Consider the following 27,437-nt stretch of genomic DNA (forward strand, 5'->3'; position numbering starts at 1 on the left):
TGCAGAAGCGCCAGTCTCTATTGGGGTAGAATGTTGAGAACTTGGCTTGGTCCAGTATTGACCACTTTCAGAGCTTCTCCCTCTGGAGAAGGTTTGGGATGAGAAACAGCCGGCCAATCTGCCCCTACCACGGCTGGCCCCATGGAAACGCAAGGGTGGAAGATACTCTTAACAGAAGTTTGAGCCTTGTCCAGGGAAGAGAATGTGGTCACAAACTTTCCTACCTCCTCAATAAAACCATCTCCAAATATGCCCCCCCAACCTGGCCACCGTCCTGCTTCCGAAGACGCCAAGTCTCTCAACTTAGGATCCCCTTTGAGTAGGGAACAGCGGCGCTCTGTAGACAGGGCAGAGTTGGCGTTCTCTATAAAGATTATGGCCCTCTGAGCCCAGCCAAACGGGACCTCTGGGGCAATCGAGGAGCCTGAAACTTTGGCCTCCTCCGGCGTATCCAAAATCTTGGTTAGTGGCCCAACAATATCCAAAAGTTGATCTTGGCTGGAGCGCTAGGAACACTCAATCCCTTTCTTGGGATCCTTGACGAATTTGGCTAAGAAGGTTACCCTCATTGTGTCAATTGCGGGAGTAAGGGCCACTTTCACCTCCAATGAAGGTCTGGGACATTCTGCCCGCAAGTGACTGTGTACCTTTTACGCTACTGTCCCGCAAAGTAGTTTGCCCTTTTAGTCACTGGGGTCCACTCCGCAGAGCGCATATGTATTATGTTGTCCGGATACAGCATGTCGGAAGTCATGTCATTAGAAGGCTGGTCTGAGGCGTCATTAGCCGCAAGAGGCTGCCAAGGCCGAGAGGGACCCGGCTTCCCATCAGAATTCCTGTGGAAATCGTCACCATCCCTAACATCTGGCTAGAACAGAGGTTGCAGTCCAGCAAATAATTTGCTCGGGGTTGAGTGGGGGCTAGAAAAGCCCATTAAAGGCACACAAACTTAATTCTTACGTAATCTTCCAAAACCTTGCTATACAGGCCCTGTTTCAGCGGGGCCATAGCCTCCGCTACCGCTCTATGAATGGAGGCTTCTACTGTCTCCTAGAAGTTACCGAAACAAGGCAGGAATTACAAAGCCTCCTCCTCAATGTAGCCGTTCTCTGAAGTCTGCAGATCCTACTGTAAGGGGTCGGTGTAGTGATAGGCCAAGCTGTCAGATGTGGCACTTGGGAACCCAGTTTATGTTTGGGGGGGGGCCGGAGGTCACCATTCAGGCAGGGTCTAGGCCTTAGCGACATAAACACCCAGGATTGGCAAGATCAGCCTGGGACATGTCCGTTGTAATGACAGAACCTGCTTACTAAGGAGATTATGCACTTTTGGGTAAAAAGAGATACAGGCCCAAAGGCATCTGTAGTAAAAAGGGGGGGAAGCCAACCAAATACGGGCCCTCAGAGCGATTATTGGAAAAAACACTAGTGAGTCTCTCCGTAGTACTAAAATCGGCAAATATGTCCACAAAGATAGATGCCGACCCCGAGTGGCGTTGACAAACCAGTTACTGCACTGGGCACTATGCAGAGTAACTGCTAATTAAGCCCCCAAAGCGTAATCAAAGTGCTTTGCACATCCACCAAAAACATACAGACCCCCGGTAAGGCGTTTAAACACTCACGGGTACTGCCTAGTCGGTGTCACTAAACCGCATCTAATGTGGTATACAGACCCCTTGCCTCGGGTCATCAGTCTCCACGCTATGGGGAACAGGCCGACACGGCTTCTGCGGCGCATGTCTTACGAATCGGAATGGGAGCTGACAGGCATGTGTCCCGGGAGGAGATGGGACTGCCTAGCGGTCGGAGGGCTGCATCGCACACGCAGCCCTCGGCCTGCTAATGAATGGAAATATTGCCGCGTAAGGTGCGCAGGAACTCTCCCGTAGCACCACTATAGTAGGGTAAAAAAGACACAAATAGCAGTACAGTGCCAAATTAAAATTCCCTCAAACAATCATGAGCGTGATGCCCTGAAACCGGACCCAGGATGCTTGTTTCCAGTCCAGGGAGGACTTGGCAGTTCGGCCTGGACTGTTCCCATGAGGAATAGGGTCGAGGCTGATTTGCATATGGCTGGGTCTAAACTGGGGTGGCATGGTGAGCAAAAGAACAATGGATTTAACCCTGATCTCTTGACCGGGGGTGAATGTTTGATTTGCTCTGCATTCCCTCTGTCATGTATGTCTTTTGCATACTAACAAGTTCGGCACAGATTCAAGATACCTATGGTGTATCAAATATTTCTGCTATGAACTGAAAATAAATTTATCAAAAACTGCAATGAAGAAAAAACGCGTTGGAAGTACTATGCCGAAAACGTATATGTTGAAAAATATTCAGGTTATATACTACTTGTCAAGCAAGAAAAACACAAAATATAATTCCCTAAAATTATTATTAAAGGCCTTAACATTTTTACATAATTGTTCAAGATTGTATGGAAAATAATAACCCTTTGCCTCTCAAAACAATCTCACCACTTGTGGGAGCGCTAGATGGCGCGCAAACAGAATTGCCGCCTAAAGGTCCCTGGAGCAGTTATCCTGCATTAATCCTTCCTTACTGGGGAGCAAACGGTCCCAAACACTGCTTTTTTTGCACTATATGTGACCCTCTGGACTCGGTCCAACTTTGGTGCTGATCCGCGCAGCGGTGCCCGAGAACATGGCTTTGCTGGTTTTCCCCGGAGCTGCCGCTGGAACTACTGTGCTACAGGGGACGGGCTACCGGCGCTAGGAAAACCCGAGGATCGCCACGAGGCAGCGGGCCCCGGCTTCCGGCCTCCACTGTGGGCGCCGAACCACCCGATCCTGGAGACAAGACAGGATCGCTGAGACCCCCCCAGCTGCCGCGATCTGCCCCGCTGAGGATCCGAGCACCGGGTGAAACGGCGGGACTAGGACTGCCATCCCCAGCGCTGACCCAGTGAAAGTGGAGGCCCTAGAGGGGTTGCTGAGCACTGACAACAAGTGAGTGGGCCAGCATTGCCCCCGCAACACGTCAGGAGGCCCCGACGACACCACTGGAGGCTGTGCCCATCGTCTGGAGCGGCGCTCCTGATGCTCGGACGCTGCTACTGAAAGAGAGGTACAGCAGGACCCGCTGAGGGAGTAAGTCCGCCTCGGCCGTGAAGCCGCACGGCGCCATTGGGGACAACTGCCACTACTCCCAGACAGTGACTGTAACGCTTGGAGGCAGCCTTTGGATAAACTCTCTATTTGCGGCGCCCTGTACCCTCACTGCGAGCATGTCCATGAGGCACCTGCTGGGACAAGGATATATATATATATATATATATATATATATATATATATATATATATATGCGACAGGCTCCATCTTCCCCGGCAACGAGCCATAACTGCCCAGAGTGAAGACCTGTCCTCTGGGCCTGTGGATTGAAGGGCGTAGGTCGACAGAGCAAGGCCGTGAGGGCTGACAGTGAGATTTGACAAGTGACGGTGGCCCGATAGGAGGCCATACTACACGCAACCTCCCCTATATCTGATCTCTGGCTGGTCAATGCGCTAGAACGCTTATACAAGGGATGCTGATTGAAAGTACGAGATAGCAATTCCTGCAGTGCTGGTGCTTGTCCACGGCATACAGTGAGACACAGAGAGCCGCACATCCCCTGCAAAACGTCGGTGGCGTGAGAAGAGTGCACTAGTTCGGAGAGTAGAGCGTTGCGAGCTGTGGGGTGACACCATAATGCCACAAGACAACCGTGAACCGAAACTCACCTTGGAATCCGCAAAGAAAGGGCCGAAGACCACGGCGGAGAAATCCAGCGTGAGTGGAGTGGACGCAGCTAGTGGTGATTCCCCCCCCTGCTGGGCTGGACATGCAACAAATTCTACAGGAGATGTGGCAGGGGTTTGCCACTGTGGTAGACAAAGTAGACAGGCTATCCTCGGGGATGGACGCGCTACCACACTACCCAGCTTGCCCGGATGGACAATCTGCTGCGGGTCATTGCGGCGAAGAAGGATTTGGAGGCCCACAGCAGACGCAATAACATCCGCGTCACGGGAATTCCAGAGTCCACAGACACGGGCAGGATGGAACTGTATGTGGAAAAACTACTCCCGGCATCCATCGGTGAAGACGCCTTTTCATCACAATTCATTGTAGAACGGGCGCATAGATCCCTAGGTCCAATGCCTAGGCCAGGTACACCCCGCGGCCCATTATAGCTCGCCTGTTGAACTATAGAGATAGTGACGTGGCACTAAGAGCAGCCCGCACTAAACAGAACTTGACCTACAATGGCATTACCTTTTTCAATCTACCCAGATTTCACCCCGCCAGTGCAGGAGGAAAGGCGTAAGTTCATTGAAGTTAAAAAGAAATTGCGCGCTGCACAAATAGACTACGCATTACTATATCCTGCGAAACCTCGGGTGACGCGTCAGGGAAAGCAACGCTTCTTTACGAATCCGCAAAAAGTGGAAGACTATTTAAAAGCAGTCTTAGAAAGCGCAGAGAGGAGGACATGCCCGGGACGCTAAGCGCGGAAACAATCCGCCGAATGCTGATGAGGATGCTTGATCTGAAACTATTGCAGCAAAATCCAATGTACTGGTGACACCCAAGATTTGTGGAGTTCGAGGGTACTGTGTTTCGAGGACATGATACGATACTGAAGTTGGACACTATCAACCTCTTCCAGTGGTAATGTACTCCAGGGACCACTATCCCTCCTCCGCCGAATCCGAGGGCGGTACAGGACGCAAGGCTTGGGGAGGGAGACGTGGCTGTGCGCTCTTTATGCTGATCCCCCTACGGCTATTCCCCTACTATGGGACTTGCATATCAGGGAATGCTGGACTGTAAGGGGGGCGGATGGGAGGGAAGGGGAAGAATCTTTTCGGCAAGTTGGGGCCGCTGCAGTGGGTGGGGAGGGGGGAAGAGGGGAGATAGGTGGCTGCTGGCATGATTGGGATGCAGTAGTGGGAGGGGGAGGGGCAATGTTGGGGAGTTTTGCTTTACAGGGGGGCGGAACAGCTGCGTGTTCTACATGGGGACATGTTTAATTTGTGGAAAGAACATACTGAGGACATGTACATGGAACTTCACGATTTCACATTGCTTTCAGGGCTATGGCGGGGATGGGGACGCACACACAATTGAGATGTATGTCCTGTAATATCAGGGGCCTTAATGTTGCACGGAAGTGTCGAAATGTGATTGCATACTTAGACCGCCATCAGGTTCAGATTGCCATGCTACAGGAAACACACCTGACACCGCAGGCACGTGCTACATTTGCCAGCAAGTGGGTTAATGCTAGAGCTTTCTCATCCTACTCCACGTATGCTAGAGGGGTCGCCATTTTAAGTAAGTGCAGTGTGCCATTCCAGGTGATTGGTGAGACCCTTGATAACGATGGCCGATGTGCCATAATATGGGGGCACCTTGGGCGAGACACTGTTACTCTGGTGACCTGATATGCCCCTAACGTCGACACGCCGACCTTCTTCACGATGCTATGGGGTAGGATCGTGGATATAGGTTCCCAACACATCATCTGGGGAGGCGACTTTAATGTAGCATTGGTACCTTCACAAGATAGGGCGGATGGGGCGGCACTATACAAGCCAAGATCTAGGAGGCACTGATGGGTATGATGGAAGAAGGCGATATGATAGCTGGTGACATATTCACCCTCTTCAGAAGGAGGGCATCCACTTTACATCATCGACAGGCACATGGGCCCGACTTGATTATTTTCTATTGTCCAGGGGGTTGGGTACGGGCCTGGCGAAGACGACACATCTTCACAGAACGTACTCTGACCACAGTCCGGTCCTGCTTCATCTACAGATGCCAGGTTGGGATAACCCCAGGTCACAATGGAGGCTGCAACCTGCGGCCTTGTTAGATAGTGTGTTTCGTGTAGATCTTGGGGAGGAAATAGCTGACTTCTTCCCTCGAAATAAAGGAACGGTGGATACTATAGAGGTTATCTGGGAGGCATTCAAAGTTACGGTTAGGGGGTATTGTATATCTAAAAGCGTTGGAGTCCTGCGCGATATACAGCGCACATTACGGACACTCGATAGGGATCTGAAGAGACTGGAAAATCAGATGGTGGCAGGGGAATATATAAGGGCACATGCAGAGTTTCGGGAAAAATTAACACGATATGAAGAGGAAGCGACTAGAGAGGCTAAATTCAAAGGGAAATACTGGACGGCGAGGAAATACTGTGAGGGTGACAGGCCTGGTAAGGCCCTAGCAGTTTTAGCCCGTAATTCCCACCTCCATAGTAAGAATCTTGAAGCTACAGATAGTGGGGGTCGGGTCGTCCGGGATGCTGAGGGCATATTGAACGCATTCACATCACATTATCGCACCTTATATACCACTGCCACAACTAATGATGTACAGTATGATGACTTCCTTGGTGAAGTAGCTCTTTGCTGGCTTAGCGATGTACATAGAACCTTCCTGAGTGCCCCCTTCGAGCTCGATTAAATTAGGGATGCCATAATGTCACTGAAAAATGGTAAAGCCCCGGGCTTGGATGGGCTCCCAGCCGAGTTCTACAAGACCTATATAGACATAATGGCTCCTGTCCTCCGGGAGATCTTTGAGGAATCCTTGGCCGACTGGGTCCTGCCTCGCTCAATGCGGGAGGTCCTGATTACGTCCCTCTTAAAACCCGATAAAAACCCTAGTTCCTGCGATTCCTACCGTCCACTATTGCTGATAAATTGTGATGTAAAAATATTGGCCAAGGTCCTGGCTACCAGGCTGTCCCTCTTGATGACTAAAATCATATTGCCAGATCAGTCGGGATTCGTCTCTGGAAGATCCACTTCCCATAACCTCCGTACCCTGTTCTCCTTGATTCGGACGGTGTATCCCGATTTCCCCGTTGCAGCGATATTTTTAGACGCCACTAAGGTATTTGATTCGGTCGAATGGAATTACCTATTCACAGTGTTGATCCGCATGGGATTCCCAGGAGTATTTATATCTTGGGTTCAGTTGCTGTATACACAGCCGTCTGCGAAATTGTTTATTATTGGACGCCTATCCCCCTCGATTGCTATCACATGAGGCACCAGACAGGGATGTCCATTGTCCCCGCTCCTCTTCGCGATAGCTGTGGAGCCGCTTGCCTGCCGTCTGCGCCAATGTCAAGTCAAGTCATAGAATTTGTATAGCGCACTACATACCCAGAGGGTCTCAAGGCGCTTAGACAGGGGAGGAGGATTACTTGTCAAATATCCACGTTTTAAGTTGCTTTCTGAAAGCTAGGTGGTTCTGGGTAAGGCGAAGGTGAGCGGGGAGTGAGTTCCATGTTTTAGCAGCTAGGTATGAGAAGGATCTGCCTCCCATGGTGGTCTTGTTGATGCGAGGTACAGTGGCGAGAGCTTGGTTGGAAGAACGTAGTTGGCGGGAGGGGGTGTAGAAGGACAGTCGTGAGTTGAGGCATTCTGGTCCGATGTCGTAGAGTGATTTGTGTGCGTGGGTTAGCAGTCGGAAAGTGATCCTCTTATTGACGGGAAGCCAGTGGAGGTCTTTAAGGTGACCAGAGATGTGTTCGTTGCGTGGGATGTCTAATATGATCCTGGCTGAGGCGTTTTGGATTCGTTGGAGTTTCTTCTGGAGTTTAGCGGTAGTGCCAGCGTAGAGGGTGTTTCCGTAGTCCAGTCGGCTCGTGACCAGAGCATGGGTGACTGTTTTCCTTGTTTCGGTGGGGATCCAGCGAAATGTTTTTCTGAGCATGCGTAGAATGTTGAAGCAGGAAGAGGATACGGCGCTGACTTGTCTGTTCATTGAGAGTGAAGAATCCAGGATGACGCCTAGGTTCCGTGCGTGGTCTGTCGGGATGGGTGCTTTTCCGAGGGCTTCCGGCCACCAGGAGTCGTCCCATGCGGAGGAGGATGTCCCTAAGATGAGGACTTCTGTTTTGTCTGAGTTCAGTTTCAGACGGCTTTGTTTCATCCATTCGGCAACTTCTTTCATTCCTTCGTGTAGGTTAGTTTTGGCGGTGCTGGGATCTTTGGTGAGTGATAAGATCAGTTGAGTGTCATCCGCGTAAGAGATGATGTTGAGGTTGTGTTGGCGGGCGATGGCCGCGAGGGGGCTCATGTATACGTTGAAGAGGGTGGGGCTGAGTGAGGATCCTTGTGATACGCCACAGATGACTTCAGTGGCCTCGGACTTGAATGGTGGGAGGCGGACTCTCTGGGTTCTTCCGGTGAGGAACGAGGTGATCCATTCAAGTGCTTTTCCTTGGGTTCCGATGTTATTGAGGCGTTGTAAAAGGGTGCTGTGGCAGACTGTGTCGAATGCTGCAGAGAGGTCGAGGAGGATGAGGGCGACTGTGTCTCCATTGTCCAGTAGAGTTCGAATGTCGTCTGTTGCTGCGATGAGGGCGGTCTCAGTGCTGTGTTTTGCTCGGAAGCCAGATTGTGAGGAGTCGAGGGATTTGTTGGCTTCGAGGAAGGCGGCGAGCTGGTTGTTGACAGCTTTCTCGATGACTTTGGCCGGGAATGGAAGGAGCGAGATGGGGCGGTAATTTTTTAGTTCGGTGGGGTCCGCTGTGGGTTTTTTCAGAAGGGCGGTGAGTTCAGCGTGTTTCCAATCTTCCGGGAAGGTGGCGGAGTTGAAGGAGCAGTTGATGACGTCTCGGAGGTGCGGTGCTATGATGGAGTCTGCTTTGTTGAAGATGTGGTGAGGACATGGGTCAGTGGGGGATCCTGAGTGGATGGAATTCATCAGGCGGATTGTGTCCTCAGTGGAGATTGGGTTCCAGTTGTTAAGGGTGTTCACGGGGGGAGAATGTTCAGCAAATGGTCGGGTGGGTTGGTCTCCGGGTTGGTTGTCGAAGCTGTTGTGGATGTCTGCAATCTTGTTGTGGAAGAATGAGGCTAGGGAGTCGCAGAGGGCTTGAGAGGGGGTGATGTCGTTGGAGTTGGCTGAGGGATTGGTAAATTCCTTGACGATGTTGAAAAGTTCCTTGCTGTTGTGGGCGTTGTTGTCAAGTCGATCCTTGAATGCTGTTTTCTTGGCCTTTCGGATTAGTTGGTGGTGAATGCGGGTGGCGTTTTTGAAGGCGTCCTTGGTGCTAGTGGTTGGGTCTTTTTTCCAGGCCTTTTCAAGGGAGCGGCAGAGTTTCTTGGACTTCTTAAGATCATCGTTGAACCATGAGGCCTTCTTGCTGCCAGGTTTGCTTTGACGTTTTTTCAGTGGTGCTAAGGTGTCGGCGGTGTTGGATAACCATAGGGTGAGGTTGGCGGCGGCTTCGTTTGCGTTAGAAGAGTGGGCTGGGGTGTTTAGAAGGAGCGATGCGGAGATCTGGTCCGTGGGGATTTTGTTCCAGTTTCTTTGCAGAGTTGGTTGGAGGTGGTTGATGGGTTTCGGCTTGTTGTAGGTGAAGTGAACGCAGCTGTGGTCAGTCCAGAGGAGATCCGTAGTGTGGCTGAAGGAGACATGATTGCTGGAGGTGAAGATGGGGTCGAGTGTGTGACCTGCGATGTGGGTGGGGGAAGTGACTAGTTGTTTAAGTCCGAGGTTGTCTAAGAGGGTGGCGGTGTTGCGGTCGTTGATCTTTTCAAGGTGAGAGTTGAGGTCTCCCAGAAGGATGTAGTCTTTGGAGGGGAGCGCGTGTGGGGTGATGAAGTCCGTGATGTCTTCACTGAATTTTGCGCGGGGTCCTGGTGGTCTGTATAGGAGGGTGCCTCTGAGAGTGGTCTTGGGGTCGATGTGGATCTGGAAGTGAAGGTGTTCGGAGTTAGCGAGGTTGGCGTCAGAGCTGGTTGAGATGCGGATGGATTTCTTATGGACGATAGCGATTCCTCCTCCTGTATGGTCGGTGCGGTCCTTGCGTGTGCACCCGGAGGGGGGGTATTTGGCTGCTTTCAGCGTCAGATTGCTGTTCTACGCAGATGACATGAAACTCTTTGTCACAAACCCGATGCATAACTTGAATCCCTTGCTGTGGGAGTTTGTGGTCTTTGGCAGACTATCGGGGGTGCAGATAAACTGGGCCAAATCGCAATTTTACCCCCTCACGAATGCGGTTACTGACTTCTCACTGGACCTCCCGTTAGAGTGGTGTCACTTGGATCTACGCTACCTTGGTGTCCAAATTTCTAGAGATAAAGATGAGACATTGTGGCTTAACTTTGGTGTGGCTATCACGAAGCTCACCACCTCTGTCGATCGTTGGCTTTCCCTTCCCCGGTCTATGGCGGGCAGAGCGTCACTTATTAAAATGGTAGTATTACCCCTTTTTAGGTCGAGGTATATCCGGTTTTGCCGAAGGCAAAACCGGATGTAAAGAGATCTTATGTTGCATAGTAGGGCAGTTTAGACCCGCCTCTCAGCTCCGTTCGCTTCCATTGGCTGGCTTCCTAAACAGAGGCCAGCCATTGGAAGAGAAGTGAGTCACTCCAAACAAGCCCCGTCTTTTTCGGATTCGGGGGCGTAAGTTTTGCTGTTCTTTAGCTCGTGACGTCATCCGTCACTCAGGACAGCAAAACACGCCCCCGAATTCGAAAAATTCCGGAAGCTTTTTTTACCGCCATTGTTGCCTGTCCACCGCCGAGTCTTCATGTGAAGAGAGCCTCCTCCTCGAGTCGCCCGTGAGCCTGAAGGCAGCACCGCAGTGAAGGTGAGCCGTTTTCCTGCAGAGCTGTTCCCGCCCCCTCCCTCTGTGCCTGCAGCCTGCCCGCACACGATCTCAGCGTCGGGGAGGGGGCATTTGTTTTTCACCCACAGAGGGAAGGGCGTGGGGCAAGGAAGCGAGGCATTGAAACCGAAAGGATGCGACGGCAACAAGCGTGTTTGTGTAGAGCCAGCCCGCCTCGCACATTTATTACTGTTATCTGGCCTCAGCCGAGGTGACGATGATTCTGCGTTCTGCTGCATTCCGGATCGCAACATCCACAGCTGCAGCAGGATCCAAACTCGCTACCTCAACTGAGCCCGATATCCCCGCCGTGATCTCCCTCCTCGCCGGGACACGGTGAGCCCTTATCAGCAGAGCCTGTAACAGCGCAATCGGAAGGGCCCCGGAGGATCAGGGGGCCCTGGAGGAGGCGTACCCGGGGGTAACAAGAAGCAGCCTGGCAAGGAGCAGGCGAGGCAACCGAGCAGCGGAACCACACACTCATCATGGGATCGCCGATCCGTGACCCGCTGCATCCTGAGCCGATAATGAAGCCCTGGTGAGAAACCATCGGCCGATCCAACAAACAGCCAGGCTGGGCCCCTCCCGCTCATAGGATCCGTGGGAGCCCCGAGAAGAAACTGAATTCGGGTGGATGCGGTTCCCTTTGAGAAGACCAGAGAACGGCTGCTCGTTGCTTCCGGCCGTCGCCAGCACTCAGTCTTGGAGACCAATTATCTGCACCGGTGAGTGTCCGCGAGGCCTGGGACAGGGGTCTACCCTCAGGATCCCTGATCTTAACTTCTGCTGCTCGACGCACTATCCGCAGTACCAGTGAAGACCTCTTCACAACTTTTTAAACTTTAATTCATCTTCATCATATTCAATTGAAAGGCGAACATTTCCCGATGTATCACAAACATTTTTAAAACCCTTAAATCGATCCCAGCACTGAGGTATCTGTGTGTTGCCCCCGCCCTGGTGAGATGCGGAGACCGGCAGTCCTTGCACCCCTCCCCCCCTCCCTGGTGAGATGCGGAGACCGGCAGTCCTTGCACCCCTCCCCCCTCCCTGGTGAGATGCGGAGACCGGCAGTCCTTGCACCCCTCCCCCCTCCCTGGTGAGATGCGGAGACCGGCAGTCCTTGCACCCCTCCCCCGCCCTGGTATGATGCGGAGTCCGGCAGTCCTTGCATCCCTCCCCCGCCCTGGTGAGATGCGGAGACCGGCAGTCCTTGCACCCCTCCCCAGCCCTGGTGAGATGCGGAGTCCGGCCGACCATGCACCCCCCCCCCCCCCTCCAGGGAGCAGCTTTAACTTAAGAGCATTTAACTCTGCAGTAGTGTCGCCCTTCACTGTATATAATGTGACGTCAAAGAGACTCGCCATGGTTCTTCCAGTCTCATCATTACAAAACGGAAGCATTTTCAATGTTCTGTACAACGAAGCCACACTTGTTTCTTATTTATCTTACAATCACTGACAAAGCCAATAGTCCTGGCTTGTTGTAGGTGTAATGTTCCTTATTGTATTCTATATCTGGAGACAATGACAGAAGCAGCAAAATACCAGCGGGGGCGGCACTATGCGCGCATATTTTTAAGCCATGCCCCTAATTGCATCAGCCCCAGTTGTTTCATTCCATGTAAAGCTCTGCTGGAGCCCCCAGATGCGCGTCTAATTCAGACATTTCCGCTGAAGTACACTGTTCTTCTCATTCAGGCTGCTCTGTAGTGTCACTTGCAAGAGCGTGAGTGGGGTTAGGAAGGAATCTGAAATAGTAGGGGCTGCTGCCATAGTAACTGAAAAGGAATGTTATTTTTTTTGTCCCTTTTGCGGTTGTCAGACTACAACAAACCCCGATGGACCTCTCTTTCAAGGTGTAGTTCTTGTTAAGTGTTTTTTGCTGCTGGTGTGAAATGCTGTTTTCAGCCCCTTGGAGCTCTGACACTACTTCCTGCCGGAGCCTCTGATTGGGCAGTTTTGTTGTAGAACATTCTGCTCTTGTCTTAAATGTGAACACTCGGGGAGTTTGGAATTAACTCTTTCTCCCAGCCTCGCAGACGGGAACGTATGTGTCTGTGTGTGCGTATGTGTCTGTGTGTGCATATGTGTGTGTGCGTGCCTGGGCATGTGTGCGCATCTGTGTATGTGTGCATGCGTGTGTGTGGTTCCCTGTGCATGTGAATGCATCTCTGTGTGCGCGCACCTGTGTATGTGTGTGCAAGTGCCTATGTGTGCATCTGTGTGTGTGTGCCTGTGTATGTGTGTACCTGAGTATGTGTGCGCATCTGTGTGTGCATGACTGGGCGTGTGTGCGCATCTGCATGTGTGTGCGTACCTGGACGTATGTGCACATCTGTGTGTGTGCCTGTGTAAGTGCGCATCTGTGCGTGTGTGCATCTGTGTGTGTGCCTGTGTATGTGTGCACATCTGTGTGGGGGTGCGTGTCTGGGTGTGTGTGCATCTGTGAGTGTGTGTGCCTGTGTATGTGCGCATCTGTGTGTGTGTGTGTGTGCGCGCCTGTGTATGTGTGCGCATCTGTGTGGGGGTGCGTGCCTGGGGGTGTGTGTGTGTGTGCATCTGTGAGTGTGTGTGCGAATCTGTGTGTGTGCATCTGTGTGTGTGTGCCTGCCTGGGTGTGTGCGCATCTGTAGTGTGTGTGCGTTCCTGGGCTTGTGTGTGCCCCCTCGCGACCATCGCCCGCCAACACAACCTCAACATCATCTCTTACGCGGATGACACTCAACTGATCCTTTCTCTCACCAAGGACCCCAGCACCGCCAAAACTAACCTACACGAAGGAATGAAAGAAGTTGCTGAATGGATGAAACACAGCCGTCTGAAACTGAACTCAGATAAAACAGAAGTCCTCATCCTAGGTTCATCCCCCTCCGCATGGGACGACTCTTGGTGGCCGGAAGCCCTTGGAAAAGCACCCATCCCGACAGACCATGCACGGAACCTGGGCGTCATCCTGGATTCCTCACTTTCAATGAACAGACAAGTCAACGCTGTCTCCTCATCCTGCTTCAACATTCTTCGCATGCTCAAAAAAACATTTCGCTGGATCCCCAACGAAACCAGGAAAACAGTCACCCATGCTCTGGTCACGAGCCGACTGGACTACGGAAACACCCTCTACGCAGGCACCACCGCTAAACTCCAAAAGAAACTCCAACGAATCCAAAACGCCTCAGCCAGAATCATATTAGACATCCCACGCAACGAACACATCTCTGGTCACTTGAAAGACCTCCACTGGCTACCCGTCAATAAGAGAATCACTTTCCGACTGCTAACCCACGCACACAAATCACTCTACGACATCGGACCAGAATGCCTCAACTCAAGACTGTCCTTCTACACCCCCCCCCCGCCAACTACGCTCCTCCAGCCAAGCCCTCGCCACTGTACCTCGCATCAACAAGACCACCATGGGAGGCAGATCCTTCTCTTACCTGGCTGCTAAAACATGGAACTCACTCCCCACTCACCTTCGCCTTACCCAGAACCACCTAGCTTTCAGAAAGCAACTTAAAACGTGGATATTTGACAAGTAATCCTCCTCCCCCTCCTTAGCGCCTTGAGACCCTCTGGGTATGTAGTGCGCTATATAAATTCTCTGACTTGACTTGACTCTGTGTGCGCATCTGTGTGCGCATCTGCGTGTGTGAGCGTACCTGAGCGTATGTGCGCATCTGTGTGTGTGCGTGCCTGGATGTGTATGTGAACACCTGTGTGTGTGTGTGTGTGCGTGCCTGGCCGGGTCTGTGCATCTGTGTGTGTGCGCGTGTCCGGTTGTGTGTGTGCACATGTGTATGTGTGCATCTGTGTGTGTGGGTGCCTGGGCGTGTGCGCGCATCTGTGTGTGTGTGCCTGTGTGTGTTTGCTTGTGCGTATGTGTGTGTGTTTGCCTGTGTATGTGAACGCATTTGTGTGTGGACGTGCCGGTGTTCCTGTCCAACTTTTTTCCCAGATCCTTCTACAAAGGCAGGAAACTTATCACGTCTTGGATGTGAAATGTTCGCTGAATTAAAGGCTAGACAGAACCCACAACATGAGTAAGATGAAAAAGTTCTTGGCAAATTACGGGCCTATGAACATTTCTGGCCTCTTGGAAACCATTGATAACTAGTTTGATAGTATATTGTAACATAACTTTCTATCAGAAGGCTTTTACTGGCTAAACCCTGGGATCATTACCTAGAGCAGTTGCTTTTTACACTTTTTAGAACTACAAACCAAATTGTAGAATGAAAAATGTTTGTGACCCACCTAGCTTTAAGGCACATGAGGTGAGTGATTTTTTTTTTACTATAATAAAAGTAATTGTTTGAAAACTCCACAACCTTGACGACGCCCTTCATTATATGACTGTTGCTAAGACATTCACCTGCCTGTGAAAGTGGCAGATATTGAACTTCCCTGAAATCTGGAAGTGGAATAATTTGAGTATGGTGCTGGCCTGTGACATCCGTTCACTAAAATCACAAGGCTTCTTAAAAATCTTGGTGTTGATACCAGTGATTTTTACTTCATTTGAGAATCCTCCTTTTTTGTATTGGAGCGCTTTACATGAGCATCAGTCGCTTCACAGACGGACACATTCATTTTTTTGTTAGGCACGAGGAGATTAAGTGATTTGCCCACAATCACAGGATTTTTAGCGTCGCTGCTTAGACTCAAATCCTGTTCCCCAGCTTCAAAGCCGACCGCTTAAGCCGTTGGGCCACATACTCTTCTTCAGCAGAGTACGGGTTAAGGACTAGTATGATTTTTTGGGTAAAACAAGGCCCATAAGCCTATAGCCATAGATATATTTTGAAGTTTTCTATAGGGCAAACACGCCCGAAGGGCATCAGAGCATTGCACAAAGTCAGATTAATTTGATCAGAAGCACTGGAAATTAAGTAATTTTCCAATAATCAAAGGATGTTGAGCCAATTTAGGGACACAAAACTGGTTACCCAGTTAGGTCACATCCATATTTTTCAATTTGTGTGAAAGTCATACACAAGTGGTATTGTTGTGTGTGATGAGATTTAGTGAGCGGTACAAAAGGGGGTGGTGATGGACGGAGCATCTGAATCAATCAAACACTCACCCAGTCAAAAGATCGGGGTATAATCCATCACCGTTCTTTAGCCCACTCTGCCACCCCAGTTCAGACATGGCTATATGCAAATCAGTCTGACCCTGTGCCTCATGGGAACAGTCCAGCCCGAACTGCCAAGCCATGTCTTCCCTGGACCGGAAACAAGCTTCCGAGGACCGGTTTCTGGCATTCCAGTGAGCAACATCTCTGCTGAAATGGCTTTGTGAAGTAAAACAATAGTAGCAACGAATATTGAAAGGTTTCACCCGGAGGCTTGCTTAGGAATGCTTGCAAGTGTTTGTTTCAAAACTGGACATGGACATTGTTTAGCACCTTCAAACAGGTGCACAAATAACTACATGTTTATCTCTCCAACACTAAGCGACATAATTTTAAAAGCAGAAGTCATCTGTTCCGCATATAGTGATCACTATCCACTTAAAATATATTTAAAAAATCTGCAGTTCACGAAGGATGCATCGAGAGTAGAGATTGGGGCACAAAATCTGGCATTATCCACTGATAGATTAAGATTGATATGGAAAGGGGTGGACAACAAAGATATTTTAGCCAGAGTCATTAATAAACACCCGACGCTAGTTGAGATTTGTCTGTCACACAACTGTCCAGGCAATGATGTGGTTGTTGCCTTCAGTAATCTCTGCGGGGCTATTAAAAAAAAAATCTTCTAAACCAGCCAGGCCAAATAAAGATCATGGCCCCCGCTGGTTTGATTCTTCCTGCTCTAAGGCTAACAGGGACTTGAGGGCGGCCCTAAAAACCAATCCAAGGGACGCCCTACTTGTGAGAGACCTAAGATCAAAATATAAAACCACGTTACGCATCCGATCTGAGGCCCTAGTGATTGATCATTGGGAATCTCTTACCCGTACTGCTGCATTAAAAGATACGACAGGTTTTTGGAGAGAGGTTAAGTCCCTCAGATCCTTTGGTTCAAACATCAAACCAATTAACTGTAATATAACTGGTGAGGCGTGGGTGGAGCATTTCTCTAGAATTTATGCTATATCTGGCCCTTCCCTAGATACTGTCCCCCCTACCTAATATTGCCGGATCATTGAACATCCTATTATCTGAGGTCGAAAATGCTATAGTCGAGAGCGCCAGTAATAAAGCCCCCGGCCCGGATGGTCTCTCAATCGATCAGATCAAATCTGAAATTAATTTTTGGGCCCCTTTATTATGCAATTTATTTAATAACTTATCTGACAGTTCAATTCCTGTATCATGGTCAAATAGTGTTATCGTACCGATATTTAAAAAAGGTGATAGGATGGACCCTGCCTGTTACCGCCTGATTTCACTGATCGATAACACGCTAAAGGTCCTTGGAAGGGTAATTTTTAAAAGGATTAGGAACTGGGCTGAGGATAATAATGTTTTACATTGCAGTCAACTAGGATTTAGAAGTCATGTGGGCACCATTGAACAATGTCTTAATTTGAACTTGATCATGGCCAAGTATATTACTGTAAAAAAGTCCCCGCTTTATCTGAGATTCATGGATTTGAGTTCTGCATTTGATTTTGTTAACCGTTCTAGTTTGTGGTCACTTTTGCTTAATTATGGTTTGGATGATTCTCTGGTATATTTTCTTTCTTATTTACATAGGGATTTAAAGGCCAGAGTACCTATTAATAATGAGGGCGAATTATCCAATGATATTTTTATTGGCAGAGGAGTTAGACAGGGCTGCGTACTCGCCCCACTGCTTTTTATTCTATATATTCACGGGTTGAGCAGCACTTTGAGCAAGATCACCAAGGATGTACCAATCATAAATGGCTCCCCCCATTACTGCCCTGCTTTATGCGGATGACGCAGTATTAATGGGGCGTACACCTAATGCTTTACGTATTTTAATCACTGGGTTTGTTGCTTTTATGTCTGATTTGGGATTATATACTAATTTAAAAAAATCATTTATTATGAACTGTGGACCTAAAAAATATAACATTAACTCTATTAAAACAGGTGACAACACTTTAAAATGCACTAGCACTTTCCCTTATCTAGGGCTGTTATTCTTTAACACAGGCTCATGGCAGCCACATGCTGCCTATGCGAGAAATAAAATTGGCAAGTCAATTAATTCAATTTTATCTCTCCGGCAACCCAAACAGGCTGATGTCACCACCCCTCTGCTAAACATCTATCGTACTCAATGTCAACCAACGGGGACTTATGGAGCAGAAGTGTGGGGTTACTGTAATAGCACGCCTATTCAGTTGGAGGAAAATAGATTTTGTAGGAGGGTGCTGGGGGGAGTCCCTTGTGCCCCTACATTTATCTGTCACAATGAGCTTAAGTTGTTATACATTGAGGATTTTATTAGATCTATATTTACAACAAGGGGTGGTGAGGGACAGAGTCTCTGAATTAAGCAGAAAGCTCTCACCCAGTCAAGAGATCAAGGCTAGATCCAACACCGTTTTTTAGCTCACTGCACCATCCCAGTTTCAGAACCTGGCTGTATGCAAATTAGTCTGTTCCTGTCCCAGTGCATGATGGGAACAGGGCAAACCAAACTACAAAAGCCAATTCTTACACTGGGAAGTAAACAAGCTCCCGGGGACCGGTTTCTGGCATTACAGCCGTCTTCGGCCCGGTTTACTTGAATCCTGATGGTGCAATGAGCAAGGGTCTCACATCTGAGAATACCCTTCCACGCTTAGGGTGGACAAAAATATTTACAACAAGGGGTGGTGAGGGACAGAGTCTCTGAATTAAGCAGAAAGCTCTCACCCAGTCAAGAGATCAAGGCTAGATCCAACACCGTTTTTTAGCTCACTGCACCATCCCAGTTTCAGAACCTGGCTGTATGCAAATTAGTCTGTTCCTGTCCCAGTGCATGATGGGAACAGGGCAAACCAAACTAAAAAAGCCAATTCTTACACTGGGAAGGAAACCAGCTCCCGGGGACCGGTTTCTGGCATTACAGCCGTCTTCGGTAGCTTGTCTCCTTTCTGGTTAAGAATTGGCTTGGTAGTTTAGTCTGCCCTGTTCCCATGATGCACTGGGCCAGGGACAGACTGATTTGCATATAGCCAGGTTCTGAGCTGGGATGGGGCAGTGAGATAAATAACAGGTGATGGATCAAGCCCTGATCTTTGGACTGGGTAAGAGTGGTCTGCTTAATTCAGACACTCTGTTCATCACCACCCCCTTTTATGAATCGTTTATTAGATCTAGGCCCGCTCTTTTTTGGATAAAAATATGGTTAAACCCAGCGGCATCCTTAACACGCAGCATAATATCTGACTGTTTATTATGCGAAAGATCTCATCATGTACCCTGGTTAAATGCCATTGAGAATAGCCTGCTGAGCGTGGGACAGGGCTCTTTGTTTAGCTCCCCTAACACCATTGTTCATGCTCACAAGAACATTGTCAAACGGGCCTTGCTTGACTTATATAAGGAGGAACGGATGAGATCTGAATTTGCTAAATCTGCTGTTATTAAATATTTGCCCTATGCTGATTCTGGCAATGATAATTTAAACAAGCCCTGTAGATATCTGTCAATTTCGATAGGAAGATGGAACCGGAGCCTTTTGTTCCGCTTCCGGGACGGAAGCGTTGTCAACTTATTAAGCTTCCCCCTCGGCTATAATAAAAACTTAGAACAGCTGGACTGTCCCTGCTCTGAAGGTGGGAAACAAAGTTTGTTACATTATTTTTTCTTTTGTGGTTATTACAAACTGTATACCCGCCAATATTTAATGCCGATCCTCCGCAAATACAATCAAAGGGATTTTACCCTGGCATTGAGAATTCTACAAATGCTGTGAACAGATGAGGTGATATGTACTGTAAGCTGCTTTCTAAAAGCCTGTGTGAGATCAAGGGCCAAGCATGGAACATGCCTGATGGACTACAGTATTCTGTTAACGAACGCACATTGCACTTTATTATTATGATATATTTTGCACATTGACCTTACCGTATGCTTGGCTGGATGTAAATGACTATCTTAGGGAGAATATAAACTGAAACCTGTGATTAAAAACACCAGTACATTAATACCCTTTTTGTATCATGTATTTTGCACTTTATGCTATATATGCTGCTTTAAACCTTATTGTGAAAGTTTTTTTTTTATCCAACATTTTTAAAACATGTTTTTATGTGCTTTTAATGTGTTTCAAACTGTATGTACTTTTATGGATGTACCAAATTCCGAATAAAGATCATTTGAATTGAATTGAAGGTGCACAAATAGGGCTCATAATTTTAAAGGTTATTTACAAGTAGAGAAGAAATGCCTGATCCCACCAAAAATCTGTTTGCTACTCGCCAGTAAGTCCTGAGCAGCAGTTTGGGAATCTTTGCCCTAAAGGCAATGATTTGTGCCTGGTGATTAGTCCTTTAAACCATTTTTTTAAACTAAACATTACCCCTTTGTAAAGCGCAGCCTAGACTCTAGAAATAATACTGTTGTAGATCAGTGTTCACTGTGCAATCTGTTTGCATGATTGGCTGTGCGTGACTGAGCTTGTAGGCGTTAAACCTGCTACTCTATTGTACTGTTTAAAAAAATAATCCCATAATGATGTATAAGCGAACTGTAATTCCTTAAAGTTGGAGGCATTCTTGTGGTTCTTGCTGTGCATGATGAGAGAGGGCCGCTTACTCAGTTCTCAAAATGGCTGTGTCCATTTTCATTCACATACCTAACCCGTATTCAAGTACCAATTAATTTTCTTTTTTTTATTTTAAAAAAAAGGCTTTACTATTATTGTCTTTCATTCAGTTATTCGAAACGTTATACCTTGCCACGATTAGAAAACGTATTTTAAAAATGGGTTCTTGAAACTTTTACATACATAGGGATGTTACACCTTTTATGAATTTAGAGAAAATCCTTTCTCACTAACCCAGAGGCAGTGCTTACCTGTCCTTCGTAATAAAAAAAACCCTACATTATGCATACCACAAGCTTACTAGGGGTATGAGTACTGCTTGTCATTGCCCAGATAAGCATTAATGCAAAAAGAACAATTGATGGACAGAATGCAGAACAATGTCATACATTCACCCCAGTAGAGAGATCTGGGCCTAAATCCATCGTTTTTTTGCTTGCCATTCTAGTTTGGACCCTTTAATATGACAATCACTGTTGACTCTGCTCCCAATGGGAACAGTACAGCCCCAAGAGCTCATCATTACACATCAATTTAAGAATGCGGTAAAACTGTGTTGATCATGCTGGGGTTTGAATCCTGTATCTGAGGAGGAATTTTTATACTCCGTTTTCAAATATCTGACAATCAGAGCAAGAGCCACTAGAGGGCAGTGCTGTCACATTTTATAATTGATAGACATTTACAGAGGAAGGAGCATTTCTCACGCTTTCTCACTGCCCCTGTGGTTTCCATTTCAGGGTTTTCACCCGTTTTCTTTACCTTGGTACGAAGACTGAGTAAAGATGTATAAGAAGGTCGCATTCGGTACTGTGTATTAGAGCAAGTATGATCCTCAAATTGTAACTGGTGTGAAAATATGTATATAAATATATATGCTACCTGAGGGGGTTGGCGCCATAAGAAAGGATATGTTTTAATAGCGGATGTTCCCAAAACATCGCTAGACATGGTTACATTTTTCATGCTAATCGTTTCATTGTGTACAATCTATAGTGAATTGCTTATGCATTAGGCAGACACAGCATACGTTAATGCAATTTTCATTTTAAAGATCATTTTCATTCACTGCAATTTACATTATGTACTTTTGTATTGATTGTATTTCATGATAAATGTATACATATGTATTTTACATTTTCACATTGGGTGTTAGGATTTTTTTCTAAGTCTGTCAATGGGGACTAGCTATATAAGTTGAAATAAGATGGCACCTACCAGATTGGTAAAGGCTGCTGAGTCAGCCGAAGTGGGTCTCTTCAGTCGCTGGCTCGGAGGAGGCTCTTTTAAATAAAGAAGCCTTCATCCTGCAGTCTTCGTGCCTTCTTCATGTGATGAGTAAGGATTGCTGTGTGTGTGTGTGTATATATATATATATATATATATATATATATATGTATATATGTATATATATATATATATATATGTATATATGTATATATATACATACACATATATTTGTGTAATTATGAGTGACTTGCAACGAATGACTGACACTTTTTTGCGAGCAAAAATCAAGCAATGAAGAAACATACGTATCGAGATCACACCCATCTGAGCAACAAGAAACACTATGAAGATCTTAAAACTGGTGCAAAGCAGCAGAAATAGAAGGGCACTAACTGACATGACACAGAGAAACCTGTCTCCGTAGGCAGCTTGTTGCTAGAAGGAAGTCTCATCTTTCTCGCTCGTAGCAATACCATAGTACACGTTAGTGTAATTAAAAGTGAAGGTACAGAGAAACGCCACGAAGAACAGGGCAGCTCTGCAGTCAGATAGCCAGCACTTGACTGTAGCTCATGTAACACTACACAACATTCTGAATGACTTAATATTCAATGAAAAACAAAAGAGAAGATAGCGTGAATTTTTTTCTAATTCTTCTGTGCAGTATGCTGGATGTGATGAAAACGTCATTGTATAATGGAAAAGGTCAAGGCTTTGTAATGTAAAAAAAATCTACTGATTTAAATTGCACGTGCCTTTTCTTTTTTTTTTAAGTGCGTGCCCGCTGTTATTTTATATGCAGTTTAAAATGATCTCTGCCTATACCTCACACTCTGACACTGTCCACATCAATGCCAACCAGACTTGTCTGCCAGGACGGGCTGAGCCGAACGATAACTGCTATAATCTTCAAACTGGGGCCATACTGCGGGAATCACAGGGATGCAGACTGAGGAAGGTCTGCTCTTGGCCTTGGATGAACGATGTTCAGATACATGGCTTTCATTTTGAATAAAAACATCTTGCGCCCGCTGCCCAGCCCAGGATCATGACCACCTCATGAACACCCTCAGCCAGGGAGGAGGGGAAGCGTTCTGCAGACTGATCCTCAGTGCATATGTTTCCAAGATCTGTAGCAGAGCTGTGTTCATTGCATGAGGGAAGGGGCCTTTGATTTGACTTCTCAGGGTGTATCTGTTCGGCAGCAGTGGGGCAGAAGGGTGCTGACAAAAGTGGCATGTTTTCACAGGCTCAGAGAAATAAATTGTTTTACTCTGAGCACTGACTCAAGCTGAGGCCGTTCTTCTAGATTACGTGTTCCCAAACAGTCGATCGCGTGCTACCAGTAGCTCACAGACACCTTCAGAGTAGCTCACTGCCTTGAGTTCATTTTTAGGTCAGACCTAGATGCAGCGCGCATGCGCTGCTCTGCGAGTCATGCTGTAATCGCTCTGGGAAGTTTGGTGATACCCACCACATGCCCAACACTTCATTGGCTACATGATCCGCCTTTATAAATTCCGTAGTTTTCATTGGTGGACAGCGTACATTTCTCCCACCTTGTGGCTGTTTTGTTCCTGCCCTAGCGACTGTCCCTGCTACATGGATCCTTTCAATATGAACTGTATGTTTTGATACCAGCATTACTTTTGCCTCAGCTTGTTTTGTAATTTCCTTTTTTTCGTTTTACTTTGCTTTTCCAGCCTATTTTTAAAAACTTGATGTATATGTTTGTAGCGTGACAAGATTTTTAACCTGCCATTGCCTGTTTGCACAATTTTATTCTTTGCACAGAGGACGACAGCGAGTTAGGCTGCTCCTCCTATTTTTAGATTATTATTGTGTTTCTTGTCTCACGCGCTGCTTACTGGTTCACATCCACGAGGAAGTCAGCGAGTTAGGCTGCTCCTCTGATTCACCACTTACTTTGGTCGCCGAATCCAGAGCTTCGTTCCACCACGGCTGGATGCAGATTGAGTGGAGAGCTCATGGGGAGGTAGGCGGACCAATCAGGGACATTCCAGCAAGCCGGAGGGCGGAGACAGGTGCCCGCGCCTCCCGCTACCCTTATTTTTCCTATTTATCCTCGTGTGCTGGTGGGGGCGCAGCGGGCAGGCGCAGCGGGCGCGCCGAATGCACGCCGAAGGTGCGCCTAAGGTAAGCCAGTCTGCGCCCGTCCGCGCCTGCACCGTGCCCAGTGCCGGTCCGGCTGCCCTTTCTCTCTGAGACATCTTGAGTCCCCTGTTTTATAGTCGTGACACCTTGATCTCCCTGAACCCTGGCCCTCATTTGGGTCTGCATAGGTGCTCGCCGAGCTCCGACACGATATGGGACTGTAATGTCTGTAATTTTCACCTTCCCTCACGCATATCACATTCATCTTCCAAAAACCAGAGTGAGCATCCAATCAAGGCAGCTCTCATCAATGCCCGTTCTATGGTGAAACATGCTGAGAATGTATTCGAGCTCATTAGAGACAATAATCTAGACATTCTGTTCGTCACAGAAACGTGGCTAAGCGATTCGTGTGCCCCAGTGGTTGAACTGGCAGTCCCACGTGGTTATCGCCTGGCTAGAGCCGATCGCTCCTCAGGTAGAGGGGGCGGCACTGCTGTTATATTCAGAGAAACATGGGCTTTCTCCTGTGACAAATCTCTGAGTGTGCTGGATGGTGAAGCCCTTGACTTCTCCTTTACTCTCTCTCCCCATTTTACCCAGGGAGGGACCTTGATCTATAGACCGCCGGGGCTGATTGGCTCCTTCCTGAACTCCTTGGGAGACACATTGACGGACCGTGCATTACGTTTCCCAAAATTTCTCCTTTTGGGAGACTTTAACATTCATTTAGATTCCACTAGCTCCTCGGACACATTGGGTCTTCAAGACCTTTTGGCCATAACGCACCTAACTCGGTGGGTCTCGAAACCGACGCACTCTCAAGGACATGTTTGGACTTGGTTTGCGGCTAGGATCCTAAAAGCGGATATTAATGACAAGGAAATCTTTGCTATAGTTCAAAGCTTTCTATCACCTATAGCGGAGCATAAAAGGATCCCGGTTTCTGCCGAATGGTGTGAGGAGCTTTCTTCCTTCTTTATTAATAAAATCAGGCTTATTGAAGAGGGATTAGCTTTGAGTAACGCTGCCTCACACCCCCTGGAGCTGGCATCTGGTGCCCCTGCTAGTAGCTGCCTTGCCAAATTCACTATGGTAGATCAATTGGACATCCTAGCACTTCTGAAATCTCTAAAATCAGGCTCCCCCTCGGATCCATGCCCGGCAAGAGTTCTGGCGGGAGTAGCAGACTGTGTAGGGTCTGAGGTCACTACTTTGATTAATTGGTCTTTACAATCGGCAGTGGTACCTAAGCAGTGGAAGCAAGGTAAACTCTTGCCTCCTGAAGAAACCCTCGGCAGACCCCGCTACTGCAGCCAATTACCGCCCCATCTCCTTGCTCCCGGCACTGGCGAAAGTCTGCGAAAAGGTTGTGTTTCGGCAGCTGAACGCCTTTGTGGAGGAGTCTGGTGCACTTCATCCAGCCCAGTCGGGCTTTAGGGCCTCCTTCAGCACTGAGACAGCCTTGGTGGAGGTGGTGGAAGTCATTAGGGAGTGCACGGACAAGGGTGGCAGAGCAGCGCTAATTTTATTGGACCTCTCTGCCGCCTTTGATACGGTTCCTCACCAACTCCTCCTGACTCGCCTCACTGAGATTGGCATCACTGGGGCTGTGTGGTCCTGGCTGGAGTCTTTTCTGGACTCCCGCTATCAGCAAGTCTGGATGCCCCCGTACTCTTCCTCGGCCAGGCTTGTTCAGACCGGGGTCCCACAGGGCTCTACATTGAGCCCACTTCTTTTTAACATCTATATGACCCCGCTGATCTACCTGGCCGAGGAGCTGGGTGCAAAAATTATGGCCTACGCTGATGACACCCAGCTCCTGTTCACATGGGGCAACTCGACGTTAGAAACGGATGCAGCACAAAAATGCCTGGTAGCCGTTTTCACCTGGTTAGCTCATGCCAAACTCAAATGCAATGAGGGAAAATCAGAGATTTTACTATATGGTCAATTTCCAAGCCAATTCACTGAATTGGTTTGGCCCCCTGATTTTCCCCGTCCCCTCTCTGAAGGTGCCCCAGCTAAGAACCTGGGCATATGGTTCAACGAAGATTTGAGGTTCGCAGAGCAGATCAAGCGATTGACGGGTGCCTGCTTCGGGACCCTCAGATCTCTGAGTAGATTCTTTCCTCTCTTACCCCAGCCAGCTAAAGAAACGGTCGCTAGAGCCCTCATATTGTCCCGCCTGGATTATGCTAACGCTTTGTATCTGGGTTCCCTCTCCTTTCTGGTAAATAAACTACAGTTTATCCAGAATGCGGCCGCGAGACTCTTGCTGGGTATCCCTAGACGAAATAGCATAAGATCGCAATTGGCCACACTTCACTGGCTGCCGGTGGCCCAAAGAGGCCAATTCAAGGCTCTGGTACTCGCGCATCGAGCCCTTCATGATACTCGCCCTGCCTATCTCAGGAAAAGAGTGACTTTCCATGTCCCAAGTCGCCACCTTAGGTCGGCCTCCCAACGCCAGATGGTAGTCCCCCCGCTTCCGGCGAACCAGATTGGGCGGTCAATCCTTTTCGGTCAAAGCCGCTGCCCTCTGGAATTCCCTCCCATTTACTCTCAGGGACACCAGAGACCTTGGCTGCTTTAAGGAGCTCCTTAAGACACATCTTTTTAATATAGCCTATTAAAGTTATGTTCTGTTGTTCAGCTCTCGACTGCTCTGTGGTTATGCTTCGCGCCAGGATACTCATGAGTAATTGTGCGCGCAATAAATATCCATATAACATAACATAACGTACAGGCCCCAAAGACCACAAAGCATAGGGTTACTTAGTGCCCCCTTCTCTGGGCTTTGCATTGACAGCCATGTTAGTGCACCGCAAAACATGTTACAACATTGCTTTAGTTTACAATAATCTCTGATGAAGAACCCCCTGCAAAGGGGATATTTCAGGGCAGCAAATGTGTCTTGGTATAAAGGAAGAAGGTTGTCACTAGCGCAACTGTTTTCGACTGAAGTGCCGCGCCGCTGCCCCAGCCCCAGCCCCAGCCCCACAGCCGTCACAGCTCCAGCCGCAACCTGAACAGTCAGCCCGTCATGCAGTCAAGGTGGAGCTACATGCACTGACGCCCCAGGCTTAGCTAAAACTGTACTTGAACTGGCTCATGATGACGTGCTAAAAGTAAATTGGAGCAGGATTGGAGAGTTTTCTAGTGACACACTTACTAGTAGTCTATAGCAAGCAGCGCCACCATTGGAAAGCTTTAGCCCATCAGGGTGACTGTCCTGCCAAAGACCCCTCCCCCCGCACTAAAATCCTTGCGGCGACTGCAGTGTAGGGCTCGATTACTCGTTCCGTGTCATTCATATGGCTGCTGGACTACAGTACTGTTCCACTCCATTCTAGGTCCAGTTTCAGCAGGTCCTCGCATCATTACAGCTGCAAAGCTCAACAGCCCGGTGTGCGATGCCAACATAATTGACTGCCGCCTACTCGTGCGGCTGTGCGTCCTGTCTATTGGTTAACTCCTCACTGAGTTGCGACTTCAGTGAATGCCGCGGGTGAGAATGTTGCTACATTGTTCTGTGCACTGCCTAAGCCAACACAACGGAGCTGAGCCAGACCCCAAGCGCGCCTGCCTGCAAGCAGCGCAGCACAGAGCTAGCCAGCTTTTTATCAGTGGTGCTAATGGCGCTCCAGCTTCACACCTGAACAGGCGCTATTATGTGTGACTTTGCATTCAATGCA

The 27,437-nt window shown here is 48.3% G+C and overlaps 1 protein-coding gene across 1 annotated transcript in view; it reads left to right on the forward strand.

The window, feature by feature from the left end:
* NDUFB8 (NADH:ubiquinone oxidoreductase subunit B8) overlaps nt 1–27,437 on the forward strand; it is a 94,560-nt gene that overhangs the window by 57,076 nt on the left and 10,047 nt on the right. The window lies entirely within an intron of this gene.

This window comes from Lissotriton vulgaris, chromosome 5, assembly GCF_964263255.1.
Source record: "Lissotriton vulgaris chromosome 5, aLisVul1.2, whole genome shotgun sequence".
Taxonomy (NCBI): Eukaryota; Metazoa; Chordata; class Amphibia; order Caudata; family Salamandridae; genus Lissotriton; species Lissotriton vulgaris.